We start from the raw sequence: 16,181 nt of genomic DNA on the forward strand, positions 1-16,181 counted from the left end.
GGAGCAGAGCAGGGGACCCGGGGAGCGTGACAATATATAAGGGATTGCACCAACATCCAGAAGCACTGGATAATGGGGCATACCCAGAATATATGTGGTATGTCTCCTCCTGTAGCTGCACACCTCCAACAGTTGTCAGGTATAGCTGGGTTTAGTTTATGTAATAGTGATGGGGTGTGATACCAATACATGAGTAATTTATACTGATATTTCCTTATAGACATAGCATGAAGATGTCTTTGAGGCAGTATCCCAGATCCGTTTCCACATACCCAAGGGAATGGTCTCACCAAGGAAATCTTCCCATTTTCTCATATATGTATGATCTGGCTTATCTTCTGGGCAGGGGATAATTAAATTATGGTATATATCTGAGATGAGGCCTTTAGTAGAGACCCCAGCTCTGCATAATCTCTCAAAAATTGTAGGGATAGAGACTTCTAAGGAGGTAAAAAGGGAATGCATCAGGTGTCTAATTTGCAAATACCGATATTGGGAATTGCCAGGGAGATTAAATTTAGCAGCTATGGTGGCGAAGGGGAGAAGGACTCTGGAGTGTGCGTCTACTATGTCAGCAAAGCAAAAGAGTTTCCTGTCAAACCATGTTTTAGTCGCTGCACCCTGCATACCGTCTGGCATTCTGGGATTAAAAAGAAAAGAAGTCAATGGAGAGTGTTCAGATTTAAGTGGAAACTTTTTGACACAACAGTCCCATATCTTCTTAGTGAAGCCTATAGGGCCCAGAGTATGTGGGACAGGCTTGTTTGATGAGGTGCCCCAGAGGTAGGAATTGGGGTGTATTGGGGCGAGCCATAACTTCTCTATTTCCATCCATCTAGAGAAGGCACAGTGATTAGACCATGCAGGGATGTGGCGTAGATGTACTGCCCAATAGTACCTAGTAATATCAGGGACCCCTAGGCCTCCTCTCAGTTTACTGTCAAACAAAGTCGTTTTCTTAATTCTATGTCTCTTGTGGGCCCAAACAAATTGAAGTATAATAGACTGAATACTGCGTAACTCTTTGTATGGTACACACACCGGAAGGGTCTCAAATAGGTAAAGTAGCTTCGGCAGGACAGACATTTTGACTGCAGAGATTCTTCCAAACAGAGACAATGGGAGCTTGTTCCAATTGAGCAGGAGCCTGTTTATCTCAGTAAATAAACTAGGATAGTTCTGCTGGTATAATTGCTTATACTTAGATGTTAGTTGTATCCCCAGGTATGTCAAGGATATAATTTTCCATTTATAATTGTAGTTTTCCTGTAATGAGGAAACTCGCCCCTGTGGAATATTAATAGGCAGGGCTTCCGTTTTGCTCTGGTTGACCCTATACCCTGACAGCCTTCCAAACTGTAGTAGTAATGAATGCAAATTCGGGAGAGTGATATGTGGTTGGGACAAAATCAATAGGACATCATCCGCATATAAGGATAGCTTAAACTCCTTGTCTCTCACCATTACTCCACGTATATTAGGGTCAATGCGAATAGCAGCAGCCAATGGCTCAATGCACATAACAAAGAGCAGGGTGGAGAAAGGGCATCCCTGACGAGTGCCATTGTGTATCTGAAAGGGTTGAGATGCGGCACAAGGAAGTTTGACCGATGCTGAGGGGCATGAATATAAACTTTTCAGGGCAGTGATAAATGCACCTGAGATTCCAAAATGATGCAATATTTCAAACATGAATGGCCACCCCAGACAGTCAAACGTCTTCTCCGCATCCAAACTAAGAAGGAGTGCTTCACTCTCTGTCTTATTAACAACTTCTACTAAGTCAATAATCTTCCTGGTGTTGTCCCCCCCCTTGCCTACATGGGACAAAACCCACCTGGTCTTTGTGTATTAGGTGTGGGAGCAGGACCGAAAGACGGAAAGCCAGTAGTTTAGTAAAGATTTTCAAATCCGCATTAAGGAGTGCTATGGGCCTGTAATTGGCACATTCCATAGAATCCTTCCCCGGTTTGGGTATGAGCGTAATATAAGAATGTAACATACTTGTGGGTATAGGGGAGCCCGTGAGGAAGCTATTAAATAATTTAACTAAATAGGGGGCGTGTCGATCCGCAAATGCCTTGTAGTAAAAATGTCAAACCATCTGGACCCAATGATTTTCCATTAGGAAGTAATTTAAGCACCTCTTCTACCTCTTCACACGTGATTTCTTTATTCAGTGTATTTACAGCACTCTGAGTAAGAGTAGGCAACTTACACTGCTCAAGAAAGGAGTGGATTAGCTCCCTCTGCTTTCCTGGGTCTGTAGGAAGAGAGCTAGGCAAAGAATACAGTCTTGATAGATAATCCTGAAAGATCTTTGCAACTTTAGTGGGGTCATAGAAAATATTCCCCCCCGAATCTCTCAAGGCATAAACGGATGAGTTCCCCCTATCCTCTCTAAGTTGGCGAGCCAAGAGGGAATGAGATTTATTTCCTTTGTCATAGTATTTATGCCTGCTATAAAGTAGTAATTTTTCTGTTATATTGACCTCAAGGTCCTTCAGTTGGGCACGAGTCTTTACTATACCTCTAAGGGTACGTATTGATGGGTTAAGGGTCATCCTATTTTCTAGGTCTCTGAGACTTCTGAGGAGCTGATCTCTCTGATAAAGTCTATCTTTTTTGATACGGGAGCTTAATGCTATGCATTGCCCTCTAAAGACGGCCTTATGGGCCTCCCAAACCGTAGAAAAATTAGGCACTGACCCCTCGTTGTTCTTGAAGTATTCTATCAGTCCTGCTTCCAGTTTGTCTCTGTAGGGAGTTCTCTTGAGGAGGGACTCATTGAGCCTCCAGTGGCAGACTCTTGTGCGTGGTGTTATCTGATCTAGGGTGAGAGTCATTGGCGCGTGGTCTGACCACGTTATTGCACCAATATCCACATTGCTCGTCAATCTAAGGGCTTGAATGTTGCCAAAGAAGAAGTCGATCCTGGTGTGTGTACCATGAGGGGGAGAGTAGAAGGTAAAGGTTTTTTCTGAGGGATGTTTAACTCGCCACAAATCAAATAAGGCAAACCTGCGGATCAGTCTTCGAAAGGCAGCTGTCAATTTACGCTGAGACGGGCTCGACAATTGATTGTTAATGGTCAACCTGTCTAAAGAGTCAGAGAAAATAGTGTTAAAATCTCCACCCACAATCCACGCTGAGGAGGGAAGGCATGTGAGTTTGAGGAATACCCGGTTCAAAAAGAGGATCTGGGAGGTATTAGGGGCGTAAATAATACACAAAATGATCGGAAGATCCTTATATGTCCCTTGTAGGATAAGGTACCTACCCTGTGGGTCTGCCAAGGAGGTCGTAATTTGAATGGGACAGGTCCTTGATATCAAAATCGCCACACCGGCTTTTTTCCTTTCCTGGGAAACTAAAAAAATCGTGGGGTACAGATGTTAAGCAAAATTGCAGTTCCCATTGAGGTTCAAGTGCGTTTCTTGCAAAAAAAACACATCAGCTCGCTGGGTCCGCATCTCACCAAGCGCCATACGCCTCTTAATGTTTGAGTTTAAACCCTTAACATTTAACGTTAAAATTTTAACCATATTTTAAGTTGTAGTAGTATAATGCAAAATTAGCATTACATACGAAGGTTAATCGCGTATTGCCCATCTCACAACTGCCTAAAGGCTGACGCTGGATGGCTTTCAATAGGGTACAGAGGATTCCCACACCACAATTAGGGTAGACACATAAGGAATGGGAAAAGACAATGACAAAACACATAACATATAGAGTATAACATTTACATGTCACAAATGTTACCGGAGAGGAGTGAAGCCATGGGCAAAAGCCTTTACCTCCGCCACCGTCCTCTCCGGCCAGGGTCAAAGAAGAAAAAATTGGCATAACGTAAAAAACGTTACCAATATCTAAACCCTATCCTCCTTTACTAACTCTTCCGTAGGAGGAACCAGGGTAACTCTAACCCTTGAAGGGGGTTTGTAGCTATGGAGACTTTGCTATTGCAGTCAGTATCGGAAGCTAGATTCAAAACATCTACAAGAGGGGAGAATTCAATTCTCACTGCCCTAGTAGCAAACCAATGCAAATTTTATGAGGAGTCATAACCAGATATATTAATATCAAAAAAGAGAAGAAAAAAAAAAAAGTGAACAGCTACTTATGAAAGAAAGGACCAATGAAAGTCCCTGTGATAAACAAGGGAGGGCATGAAGCCCCCCCCCATTACCCTCAAAGGGGGCTGCAGCTTGAAACCAGAGATTCAAACAAGGGGCTTCAGTTCCCAGAAGAGGAAAAAAAATAAATAAAAATTGTTATCTCAGGTTGGAGCTGGTCGTGCTTTAGGCCGTGATGAGGGAGAACCCCCCCCCCAGAGTCCACTTTCTGCCAGACTGGACGGGGTGGATTGGATGGCATCTCTAATTCCCAGTCTACCAGGGTGGGTGGAGGGATTCCCAGGTCAGTGCAGAAGGCTGGGAGGTCCCGAGTTGAGCGTAGCACAGCCATATGACCATCTTTTGAGGCTATGAGGGCAAATGGGAACCCCCAGCGATATCGGATGCCCTTATCTTTTAAGGATGCAAGTAGTGGCTGCAGGTGTCTCCTTTTCTGTAGGGTGATCCAAGATAGATCAGGAAATAATTGGATCCGAGTCCCTTGATATTCAATTCTCTCTGAGGTACGGGCTTTAGCCATAATGGACTCTTTTAGTTGGAAGTCGTGGACGCAGCAGATAATATCACGAGATTGATTTTGAGGCCCCCTGGGGAGTAATGCTCTATGCGCTCTGTCCAATTTTATCCTTTGAGTTGTAGGGCGCTCCAGCACAGTGTTAAATATAGTTTCAAGCATGGCATGGATATCCTCATTACCCGTGGTCTCAGGGACACCTCTCACTCGGATATTATTACGGCGTCCTCTGTTATCCAGGTCTTCCAGATGTTTGTTAGTTTCACTCAGAGCCTGAGCATAGGAAGTCACGTTTTTCTGTAATTTGATAATGTACTGTCTAGTGGCATCGTGTTCCCTTTCCACTGAGTCCACTCTATCTGCCAGTAGCCCAACATCTTGACGGATTGAGTTAATTTCTGACTTACAGGTTTCTTTCACCTCTGAGATCAGGGATTTAAAGTCTTCGTTGGTAGGAAGGAGATCCAGATACTTTTTAAATCTTCTATGGTCAAAATGGTATTCCATATCTCCCAACTCAGTCTCTGATGGGGAGTCACGTGACCCTCCCCCGTCCTCCTGCTGAGACACCAGAGCAGACAGTGAAGGCGTAGTGTTTAGGTCCATATCCAATGGATCCGACCACGCACTTTTATTTTTCGCCTGACTGCCCTTAAGGGTTGATTGTCTTTGTGCCTTAGGTGGCATAGGATCTCTCCCAGCACAGTTTTTCTTAGTAAGAAACTTGTCCAATGGAGTCACAAATGGCTGTCCCCTTCTTAATCTGATTGACCACCCTGGTCCTCTTCTCCTCCTCAGCCCAGCCAGATCGTTACTCAGTCAGTGCAGTGTATTATGTCTCTTTTCAGTATTTCTTATGTATATGAGACTATTAAAGTTGTAGCTGTCCACTTATATCCTCTATTCGGGCGGTAGAATGAGCCTCCCCTCTACTCAGACATTATACAGGGTTACATTACTTCTTCACAGCTCCCTCATGCGGTGTTTTCTTTGCAGCAAGTCAGTGTCACAGTGGATAATGTGCAGGGAGCCAAGGAATGACCACTAGGTGTCAGTGCAGACCTTTTTTCAGCTGAGCACTTAGAGAAAAGCTTTATCCAGTAGGTGGCAGTGCAGAGCTCTGTAAAAGCTTTCCTGTTTTTTTAAGGCAACTGCAGCACAATTTCCCGCCCTCTTCTTCTTCAGTTCTCAAAGCCTGCAAAATGGCGTCGCCACATAGAGCCCTGGTGTCCCGAGGGGTGCGCAATCACAGCTGCTGCACCTCTGGGGTACAACCACTCTGTCACTTGGAAATGCCTCCTTCTCCTCAGGGACACTATCTCTCTTGTGTCTGAACTGGGACAGCACTGAAGGTGAGACTCAGGGCTGCACTCTGACTATGTGGAGGTGCGATGGCATTTCAGTGAGGGGGGGGGCAGGGGTCTCCTTCTCTGGGGGAGAAGGCCTTACCTCCACTGTGTCTCGGTGCATGCTAGGAGCTGTCCCACGGGTATAGTTCCGATCTCAGTGTTCTGCATGGAGCCCTCCTGGAGTTGTGCTCCCAGCCTAGGTCTGTGTCCAGAGCTTGGGGTGATAGCTGGAGGTCCTGGCTTGCACCTTCCTGGCTACTTAGGGGTGCTTGATCCTACAGGTATCTTCCAAAGTAGCAGGGGACCCAAGTTAGGGTGTTTTAAAGCAGATTGTAAAGTTTAAAGAGGAAGTTTTGTGTTGTAAAAGCAGGAGCCCAAGTGAAGTGCTTCTTCCCTGTTAGGTGCCTGGGGTTTTGCCACTTTAAAGCCAGTTCTGATGCCCAGAACCTGTTTGGGCCAGGCTGGAGTGATCTGAATTTGATGTGGGGCATCACTAGGTATGTAAATGTGGTGTGAGATCAGTGGCCCAAAGCCATTTAACCCCTCAAAAACAGCAGTTACTTATTCAAAATTGTGAAAACTGGGGTTTTGCCCACTTTGATGCCAGTTCTGATGCCCAGAACCTGTTTGGGCCAGGCTGGAGAAATCTGAATTTGATGTGTGGCATCACTAGGTATGTAAATGTGGTGTGAGATCAGTGGCCCAAAGCCATTTAACCCCTCAAAAACACCAGTTACTTATTCAAATCTGTGAAAAAAGGGTTTTGCCCACTTTGATGCCAGTTCTGATGCCCAGAACCTGTTTGGGCCAGGCTGGAGTGATCTGAATTTGATGTGTGGCATCACTAGGTATGTAAATGTGGTGTGAGATCAGTGGCCCAAAGCCATTTAACCCCTCAAAAACACCAGTTACTTATTCAAATCTGTGAAAAAAGGGTTTTGCCCACTTTGATGCCAGTTCTGATGCCCAGAACCTGTTTGGGCCAGGCTGGAGTGTTCTGAATTTGATGTGTGGCATCACTAGGTATGTAAATGTGGTGTGAGATCAGTGGCCCAAAGCCATTTAACCCCTCAAAAACACCAGTTACTTATTCAAATCTGTGAAAACTGGCCATTTGCCCACTTTGATGCCAGTTCTGATGCCCAGAACCTGTTTGGGCCAGGCTGGAGTGATCTGCATTTGATGTGTGGCATCACTAGGTATGTAAATGTGGTGTGAGATCAGTGGCCCAAAGCCATTTAACCCCTCAACAACACCAGTTACTTATTGAAATCTGTGAAAACTGGCCATTTGCCCACTTTGATGCCAGTTCTGATGCCCAGAACCTGTTTGGGCCAGGCTGGAGTGATCTGCATTTGATGTGTGGCATCACTAGGTATGTAAATGTGGTGTGAGATCAGTGGCCCAAAGCCATTTAACCCCTCAAAAACACCAGTTACTGATTGAAATCTGTGAAAACTAGCCATTTGCCCACTTTGATGCCAGTTCTGGTGCCCAGAACCTGTTTGAGCCAGGCTGGAGTGATCTGAATTTGATGTTTGGCATCACTAGGTATGTAAATGTGGTGTGAGATCAGTGGCCCAAAGCCATTTAACCCCTCAACAATACCAGTTACTTATTCAAATCTGTGAAAACTGGCCATTTGCCCACTTTGATGCCAGTTCTGATGCCCAGAACCTGTTTGGGCCAGGCTGGAGTGATCTGCATTTGATGTGTGGCATCACTAGGTATGTAAATGTGGTGTGAAATCAGTGGCCCAAAGCCATTTAACCCCTCAAAAATACCAGTTACTTATTGAAATCTGTGAAAACTGGCCATTTGCCCACTTTGATGCCAGTTCTGATGCCCAGAACCTGTTTGGGCCAGGCTGGAGTGATCTGAATTTGATGTGTGGCATCACTAGGTATGTAAATGTGGTGTGAGATCAGTGGCCCAAAGCCATTTAACCCCTCAAAAACACCAGTTACTTATTGAAATCTGTGAAAACTGGCCATTTGCCCACTTTGATGCCAGTTCTGATGCCCAGAACCTGTTTGGGCCAGGCTGGAGTGATCTGAATATGATGTGGGGCATCACTAAGTATGTAAATGTGGTGTGAGATCAGTGGCCCAAAGCCATTTAACCCCTCAACAATACCAGTTACTTATTCAAATCTGTGAAAACTGGCCATTTGCCCACTTTGATGCCAGCTCTGATGCCCAGAACCTGTTTGGGCCAGGCTGGAGTGATATGAATTTGATGTGTGGCATCACTAGGTATGTAAATGTGGTGTGAGATCAGTGGCCCAAAGCCATTTAACCCCTCAAAAACACCAGTTACTTATTGAAATCTGTGAAAACTGGCCATTTGCCCACTTTGATGCCAGTTCTGATGCCCAGAACCTGTTTGGGCCAGGCTGGAGTGATCTGAATTTGATGTGTGGCATCACTAGGTATGTAAATGTGGTGTGAGATCAGTGGCCCAAAGCCATTTAACCCCTCAAAAACACCAGTTACTTATTCAAATCTGTGAAAACTGGCCATTTGCCCACTTTGATGCCAGTTCTGATGCCCAGAACCTGTTTGGGCCAGGCTGGAGTGATCTGCATTTGATGTGTGGCATCACTAGGTATGTAAATGTGGTGTGAGATCAGTGGCCCAAAGCCATTTAACCCCTCAAAAACACCAGTTACTTATTGAAATCTGTGAAAACTGGCCATTTGCCCACTTTGATGCCATTTCTGATGCCCAGAACCTGTTTGGGCCAGGCTGGAGTGATCTGAATTTGATGTGTGGCATCACTAGGTATGTAAATGTGGTGTGAGATCAGTGGCCCAAAGCCATTTAACCCCTCAAAAACACCAGTTACTTATTGAAATCTGTGAAAACTGGCCATTTGCCCACTTTGATGCCAGTTCTGATGCCCAGAACCTGTTTGGGCCAGGCTGGAGTGATCTGCATTTGATGTGTGGCATCACTAGGTATGTAAATGTGGTGTGAGATCAGTGGCCCAAAGCCATTTAACTCCTCAAAAACACCAGTTACTTATTGAAATCTGTGAAAACTGGCCATTTGCCCACTTTGATGCCAGTTCTGATGCCCAGAACCTGTTTGGGCCAGGCTGGAGTGATATGAATTTGATGTGGGGCATCACTAAGTATGTAAATGTGGTGTTAGATCAGTGGCCCAAAGCCATTTAACCCCTCAAAAACACCAGTTACTTATTCAAATCTGTGAAAACTGGGATTTTGCTCACTTTGATGCCAGTTTGATGCCCAGAACCTGTTTGGGCCAGGCTGGAGTGATCTGAATTTGATGTGGGGCATCACTAGGTATGTAAATGTGGTGTGAGATCAGTGGCCCAAAGCCATTTAACCCCTCAAAAACACCAGTTACTTATTGAAATCTGTGAAAACTGGCCATTTGCCCACTTTGATGCCAGTTCTGATGCCCAGAACCTGTTTGGGCCAGGCTGGAGTGATCTGCATTTGATGTGTGGCATCACTAGGTATGTAAATGTGGTGTGAGATCAGTGGCCCAAAGCCATTTAACCCCTCAAAAACACCAGTTACTTATTCAAATCTGTGAAAAAAGGGTTTTGCCCACTTTGATGCCAGTTCTGATGCCCAGAACCTGTTTGGGCCAGGCTAGAGTGATCTGCATTTGATGTATGGCATCACTAGGTATGAAAATATGGTGTGAGATCATTGGCCCAAAGCCATTTAACCCCTCAAAAACACCAGTTACTTATTGAAATCTGTGAAAACTGGCCATTTGCCCACTTTGATGCCAGTTCTGATGCCCAGAACCTGTTTGGGCCAGGCTGGAGTGATCTGAATTTGATGTGTGGCATCACTAGGTATGTAAATGTGGTGTGAGATCAGTGGCCCAAAGCCATTTAACCCCTCAAAAACACCAGTTACTTATTGAAATCTGTGAAAACTGGCCATTTGCCCACTTTGATGCCAGTTCTGATGCCCAGAACTTGTTTGGGCCAAACTGGAGTGATCTGCATTTGATGTGTGGCATCACTAGGTATGTAAATGTGGTGTGAGATCAGTGGCCCAAAGCCATTTAACCCCTCAAAAACACCAGTTACTTATTCAAATCTGTGAAAAAAGGGTTTTGCCCACTTTGATGCCAGTTCTGATGCCCAGAACCTGTTTGGGCCAGGCTAGAGTGATCTGCATTTGATGTATGGCATCACTAGGTATGAAAATGTGGTGTGAGATCATTGGCCCAAAGCCATTTAACCCCTCAAAAACACCAGTTACTTATTAAAATCTGTGAAAACTGGCCATTTGCCCACTTTGATGCCAGTTCTGATGCCCAGAACCTGTTTGGGCCAGGCTGGAGTGATCTGAATTTGATGTGTGGCATCACTAGGTATGTAAATGTGGTGTGAGATCAGTGGCCCAAAGCCATTTAACCCCTCAAAAACACCAGTTACTTATTCAAATCTGTGAAAAAAGGGTTTTGCCCACTTTGATGCCAGTTCTGATGCCCAGAACCTTTTTGGGCCAGGCTGGAGTGATCTGAATTTGATGTGTGGCATCACTAGGTATGTAAATGTGGTGTGAGATCAGTGGCCCAAAGCCATTTAACCCCTCAAAAACACCAGTTACTTATTCAAATCTGTGAAAACTGGGGTTTTGCCCACTTTGATGCCAGTTCTGATGCCCAGAACCTGTTTGGGCCAGGCTGGAGTGATCTGAATTTGATCTGTGGCATCACTCAGTATGTAAATGTGGTGTGAGATCAGTGGCCCAAAGCCATTTAACCCCTCAAAAACACCAGTTACTTATTCAAATCTGTGAAAACTGGCCATTTGCCCACTTTGATGCCAGTTCTGATGCCCAGAACCTGTTTGGGCCAGGCTGGAGTGATCTGAATTTGATGTGGGGCATCACTAAGTATGTAAATGTGGTGTGAGATCAGTGGCCCAAAGCCATTTAACCCCTCAAAAACACCAGTTACTTATTGAAATCTGTGAAAACAGGCCATTTGCCCACTTTGATGCCAGTTCTGATGCCCAGAACCTGTTTGGGCCAGGCTGGAGTGATATGAATTTGATGTGGGGCATCACTAAGTATGTAAATGTGGTGTTAGATCAGTGGCCCAAAGCCATTTAACCCCTCAAAAACACCAGTTACTTATTCAAATCTGTGAAAACTGGGATTTTGCTCACTTTGATGCCAGTTTGATGCCCAGAACCTGTTTGGGCCAGGCTGGAGTGTTCTGAATTTGATGTGGGGCATCACTAGGTATGTAAATGTGGTGTGAGATCAGTGGCCCAAAGCCATTTAACCCCTCAAAAACACCAGTTACTTATTGAAATCTGTGAAAACTGGCCATTTGCCCACTTTGATGCCAGTTCTGATGCCCAGAACCTGTTTGGGCCAGGCTGGAGTGATCTGAATTTGATGTGTGGCATCACTAGGTATGTAAATGTGGTGTGAGATCAGTGGCCCAAAGCCATTTAACCCCTCAATAACACCAGTTACTTATTCAAATCTGTGAAAAAAGGGTTTTGCCCACTTTGATGCCAGTTCTGATGCCCAGAACCTGTTTGGGCCAGGCTAGAGTGATCTGCATTTGATGTATGGCATCACTAGGTATGAAAATATGGTGTGAGATCATTGGCCCAAAGCCATTTAACCCCTCAAAAACACCAGTTACTTATTGAAATCTGTGAAAACTGGCCATTTGCCCACTTTGATGCCAGTTCTGATGCCCAGAACCTGTTTGGGCCAGGCTGGAGTGATCTGAATTTGATGTGTGGCATCACTAGGTATGTAAATGTGGTGTGAGATCAGTGGCCCAAAGCCATTTAACCCCTCAAAAACACCAGTTACTTATTCAAATCTGTGAAAAAAGGGTTTTGCCCACTTTGATGCCAGTTGTGATGCCCAGAACCTGTTTGGGCCAGGCTGGAGTGATCTGAATTTGATGTGTGGCATCACTAGGTATGTAAATGTGGTCTGAAATCAGTGGCCCAAAGCCATTTAACCCCTCAAAAACACCAGTTACTTATTGAAATCTGTGAAAACTGGCCATTTGCCCACTTTGATGCCAGTTCTGATGCCCAGAACCTGTTTGGGCCAGGCTGGAGTGATCTGAATTTGATGTGTGGCATCACTAGGTATGTAAATGTGGTCTGAGATCAGTGGCCCAAAGCCATTTAACCCCTCAAAAACACCAGTTACTTATTCAAATCTGTGAAAACTGGCCATTTGCCCACTTTGATGCCAGTTCTGATGCCCAGAACCTGTTTGGGCCAGGCTGAAGTGATCTGCATTTGATGTGGGGCATCACTAAGTATGTAAATGTGGTGTGAGATCAGTGGCCCAAAGCCATTTAACCCCTCAAAAACACCAGTTACTTATTCAAATCTGTGAAAACTGGGATTTTGCTCACTTTGATGCCAGTTTGATGCCCAGAACCTGTTTGGGCCAGGCTGGAGTGTTCTGAATTTGATGTGGGGCATCACTAGGTATGTAAATGTGGTGTGAGATCAGTGGCCCAAAGCCATTTAACCCCTCAAAAACACCAGTTACTTATTGAAATCTGTGAAAACTGGCCATTTGCCCACTTTGATGCCAGTTCTGATGCCCAGAACTTGTTTGAGCCAGGCTGGAGTGATCTGAATTTGATGTGTGGCATCACTAGGTATGTAAATGTGGTGTGAGATCAGTGGCCCAAAGCCATTTAACCCCTCAAAAACACCAGTTACTTATTGAAATCTGTGAAAACTGGCCATTTGCCCACTTTGATGCCAGTTCCGATGCCCAGATCCCCTTTGGGCCAGGCTGGAGCGATCTGAATTTGATGTGTGGCATCACTAGGTATGTAAATGTGGTGTGAGATCAGTGGCCCAAAGCCATTTAACCCCTCAAAAACACCAGTACTTATTCAAATCTGTGAAAAAAGGGTTTTGCCCACTTTGATGCCAGTTCTGATGCCCAGAACCTGTTTGGGCCAGGCTGGAGTGATCTGCATTTGATGTATGGCATCACTAGGTATGTAAATATGGTGTGAGATCATTGGCCCAAAGCCATTTAACCCCTCAAAAACACCAGTAACTTATTGAAATCTGTGAAAACTGGCCATTTGCCCACTTTGATGCCAGTTCTGATGCCCAGAACCTGTTTGGGCCAGGCTGGAGTGACCTGAATTTGATGTGTGGCATCACTAGGTATGTAAATGTGGTGTGAGATCAGTGGCCCACAGCCATTTAACCCCTCAAAAACACCAGTTACTTATTCAAATCTGTGAAAACTGGGATTTTGCCCACTTTGATGCCAGTTCTGATGCCCAGAACCTGTTTGGGCCAGGCTGGAGTGATCTGAATTTGATGTGTGGCATCTCTAGGTATGTAAATGTAGTGTGAGAGCAGTGGCCCATAGCCATTTAACCCCTCAAAAACACCAGTTACTTATTGAAATCTGTGAAAACTGGCCATTTGCCCACTTTGATGCCAGTTCTGATGCCCAGAACCTGTTTGGGCCAGGCTGGAGTGATCTGCATTTGATGTGTGGCATCACTAGGTATGTAAATGTGGTGTGAGATCAGTGGCCCAAAGCCATTTAACCCCTCAAAAACACCAGTTACTTTTTGAAATCTGTGAAAACTGGCCATTTGCCCACTTTGATGCCAGTTCTGATGCCCAGAACCTGTTTGGGCCAGGCTGGAGTGATCTGCATTTGATGTGTGGCATCACTAGGTATGTAAATTTGGTGTGAGATCAGTGGCCCAAAGCCATTTAACCCCTCAAAAACACCAGTTACTTATTGAAATCTGTGAAAACTGGCCATTTGCCCACTTTGATGCCAGTTCTGATGCCCAGAACCTGTTTGGGCCAGGCTGGAGTGATCTGCATTTGATGTGTGGCATCACTAGGTATGTAAATGTAGTGTGAGATCAGTGGCCCAAAGCCATTTAACCCCTCAAAAACACCAGTTACTTATTGAAATCTGTGAAAACTGGCCATTTGCCCACTTTGATGCCAGTTCTGGTACCCAGAACCTGTTTGGGCCAGGCTGGAGTGATCTGAATTTGATGTGTGGCATCACTAGGTATGTAAATGTGGTGTGAGATCAGTGGCCCAAAGCCATTTAACCCCTCAAAAACACCAGTTACTTATTCAAATCTGTGAAAAAAGGGTTTTGCCCACTTTGATGCCAGTTCTGATGCCCAGAACCTGTTTGGGCCAGGCTGGAGTGATCTGAATTTGATGTGTGGCACCACTAGGTATGTAAATGTGGTGTGAGATCAGTGGCCCAAAGCCATTTAACCCCTCAAAAACACCAGTTACTTATTCAAATCTGTGAAAACTGGCCATTTGCCCACTTTGATGCCAGTTCTGATGCCCAGAACCTGTTTGGGCCAGGCTGAAGTGATCTGCATTTGATGTGGGGCATCACTAAGTATGTAAATGTGGTGTGAGATCAGTGGCCCAAAGCCATTTAACCCCTCAAAAACACCAGTTACTTATTGAAATCTGTGAAAACTGGCCATTTGCCCACTTTGATGCCAGTTCTGATGCCCAGAACCTGTTTGGGCCAGGCTGGAGTGATCTGAATTTGATGTGTGGCATCACTAGGTATGTAAATGTGGTGTGAGGTCAGTGGCCCAAATCCATTTAACCCCTCAAAAACACCAGTTACTTATTCAAATCTGTGAAAAATGGCCATTTGCCCACTTTGATGCCAGTTCTGATGCCCAGAACCTGTTTGGGCCAGGCTGGAGTGATCTGTATGTGATGTGTGGCATCACTAGGTATGTAAATGTAGTGTGAGATCAGTGACCCAAAGCCATTTAACCCCTCAAAAACACCAGTTACTTATTCAAATCTGTGAAAACTGGCTATTTGCCCACTTTGATGCCAGTTCTGATGCCCAGAACCTGTTTGGGCCAGGCTGGAGTGATCTGAATTTGATGTGTGGCATCACTAGGTATGTAAATGTGGTGTGAGATCAGTGGCCCAAAGCCATTTAACCCCTGAAAAACACCAGTTACTTATTCAAATCTGTGAAAACTGGGGTTTTGCCCACTTTGATACCAGTTCTGATGCCCAGAACCTGTTTGGGCCAGGCTGGAGTGATCTGAATTTGATGTGTGGCATCACTAGGTATGTAAATGTGGTGTGAGATCAGTGGCCCAAAGCCATTTAACCCCTCAAAAACACCAGTTACTTATTCAAATCCGTGAAAAAAGGGTTTTGCCCACTTTGATGCCAGTTCTGATGCTCAGAACCTGTTTGGGCCAGGCTGGAGTGATCTGAATTTGATGTGTAGCATCACTAGGTATGTAAATGTGGTGTGAGATCAGTGGCCCAAAGCCATTTAACCCCTCAAAAACACCAGTTACTTATTCAAATCTGTGAAAACTGGCCATTTGCCCACTTTGATGCCAGTTCTGATGCCCAGAACCTGTTTGGGCCAGGCTGGAGTGATATGAATTTGATGTGTGGCATCACTAGGTATGTAAATGTGGTGTGAGATCAGTGGCCCAAAGCCATTTAACCCCTCAAAAACACCAGTTACTTATTCAAATCTGTGAAAACTGGCCATTTGCCCACTTTGATGCCAGTTCTGATGCCCAGAACCTGTTTGGGCCAGGCTGGAGTGATCTGAATTTGATGTTTGGCATCACTAGGTATGTAAATGTGGTGTGAGATCAGTGGCCCAAAGCCATTTAACCCCTCAAAAACACCAGTTACTTATTCAAATCTGTGAAAACTGGCCATTTGCCCACTTTGATGCCAGTTCTGATGCCCAGAACCTGTTTTGGCCAGGCTGGAGTGATCTGAATTTGATGTGTGGCATCACTAGGTATGTAAATGTGGTTTGAGATCAGTGGCACAAAGCCATTTAACCCCTCAAAAACACCAGTTAATTATTGAAATCTGTGAAAACTGGGGGTTTGCCCACTTTGATGCCAGTTCTGATGCCCAGAACCTGTTTGGGCCAGGCTGAAGTGATCTGAATTTGATGTGTGGCATCACTAGGTATGTAAATGTGGTGTGAGATCAGTGGCCCAAAGCCATTTAACCCCTCAAAAACACCAGTTACTTATTCAAATCTGTGAAAACTGGCCATTTGCCCACTTTGATGCCAGTTCTGATGCCCAGAACCTGTTTGGGCCAGGCTGGAGTGATCTGAATTTGATGTGGGGCATCACTAAGTATGTAAATGTGGTG

Source organism: Anomaloglossus baeobatrachus, chromosome 1, assembly GCF_048569485.1.
Source record: "Anomaloglossus baeobatrachus isolate aAnoBae1 chromosome 1, aAnoBae1.hap1, whole genome shotgun sequence".
NCBI lineage: Eukaryota > Metazoa > Chordata > Amphibia > Anura > Aromobatidae > Anomaloglossus > Anomaloglossus baeobatrachus.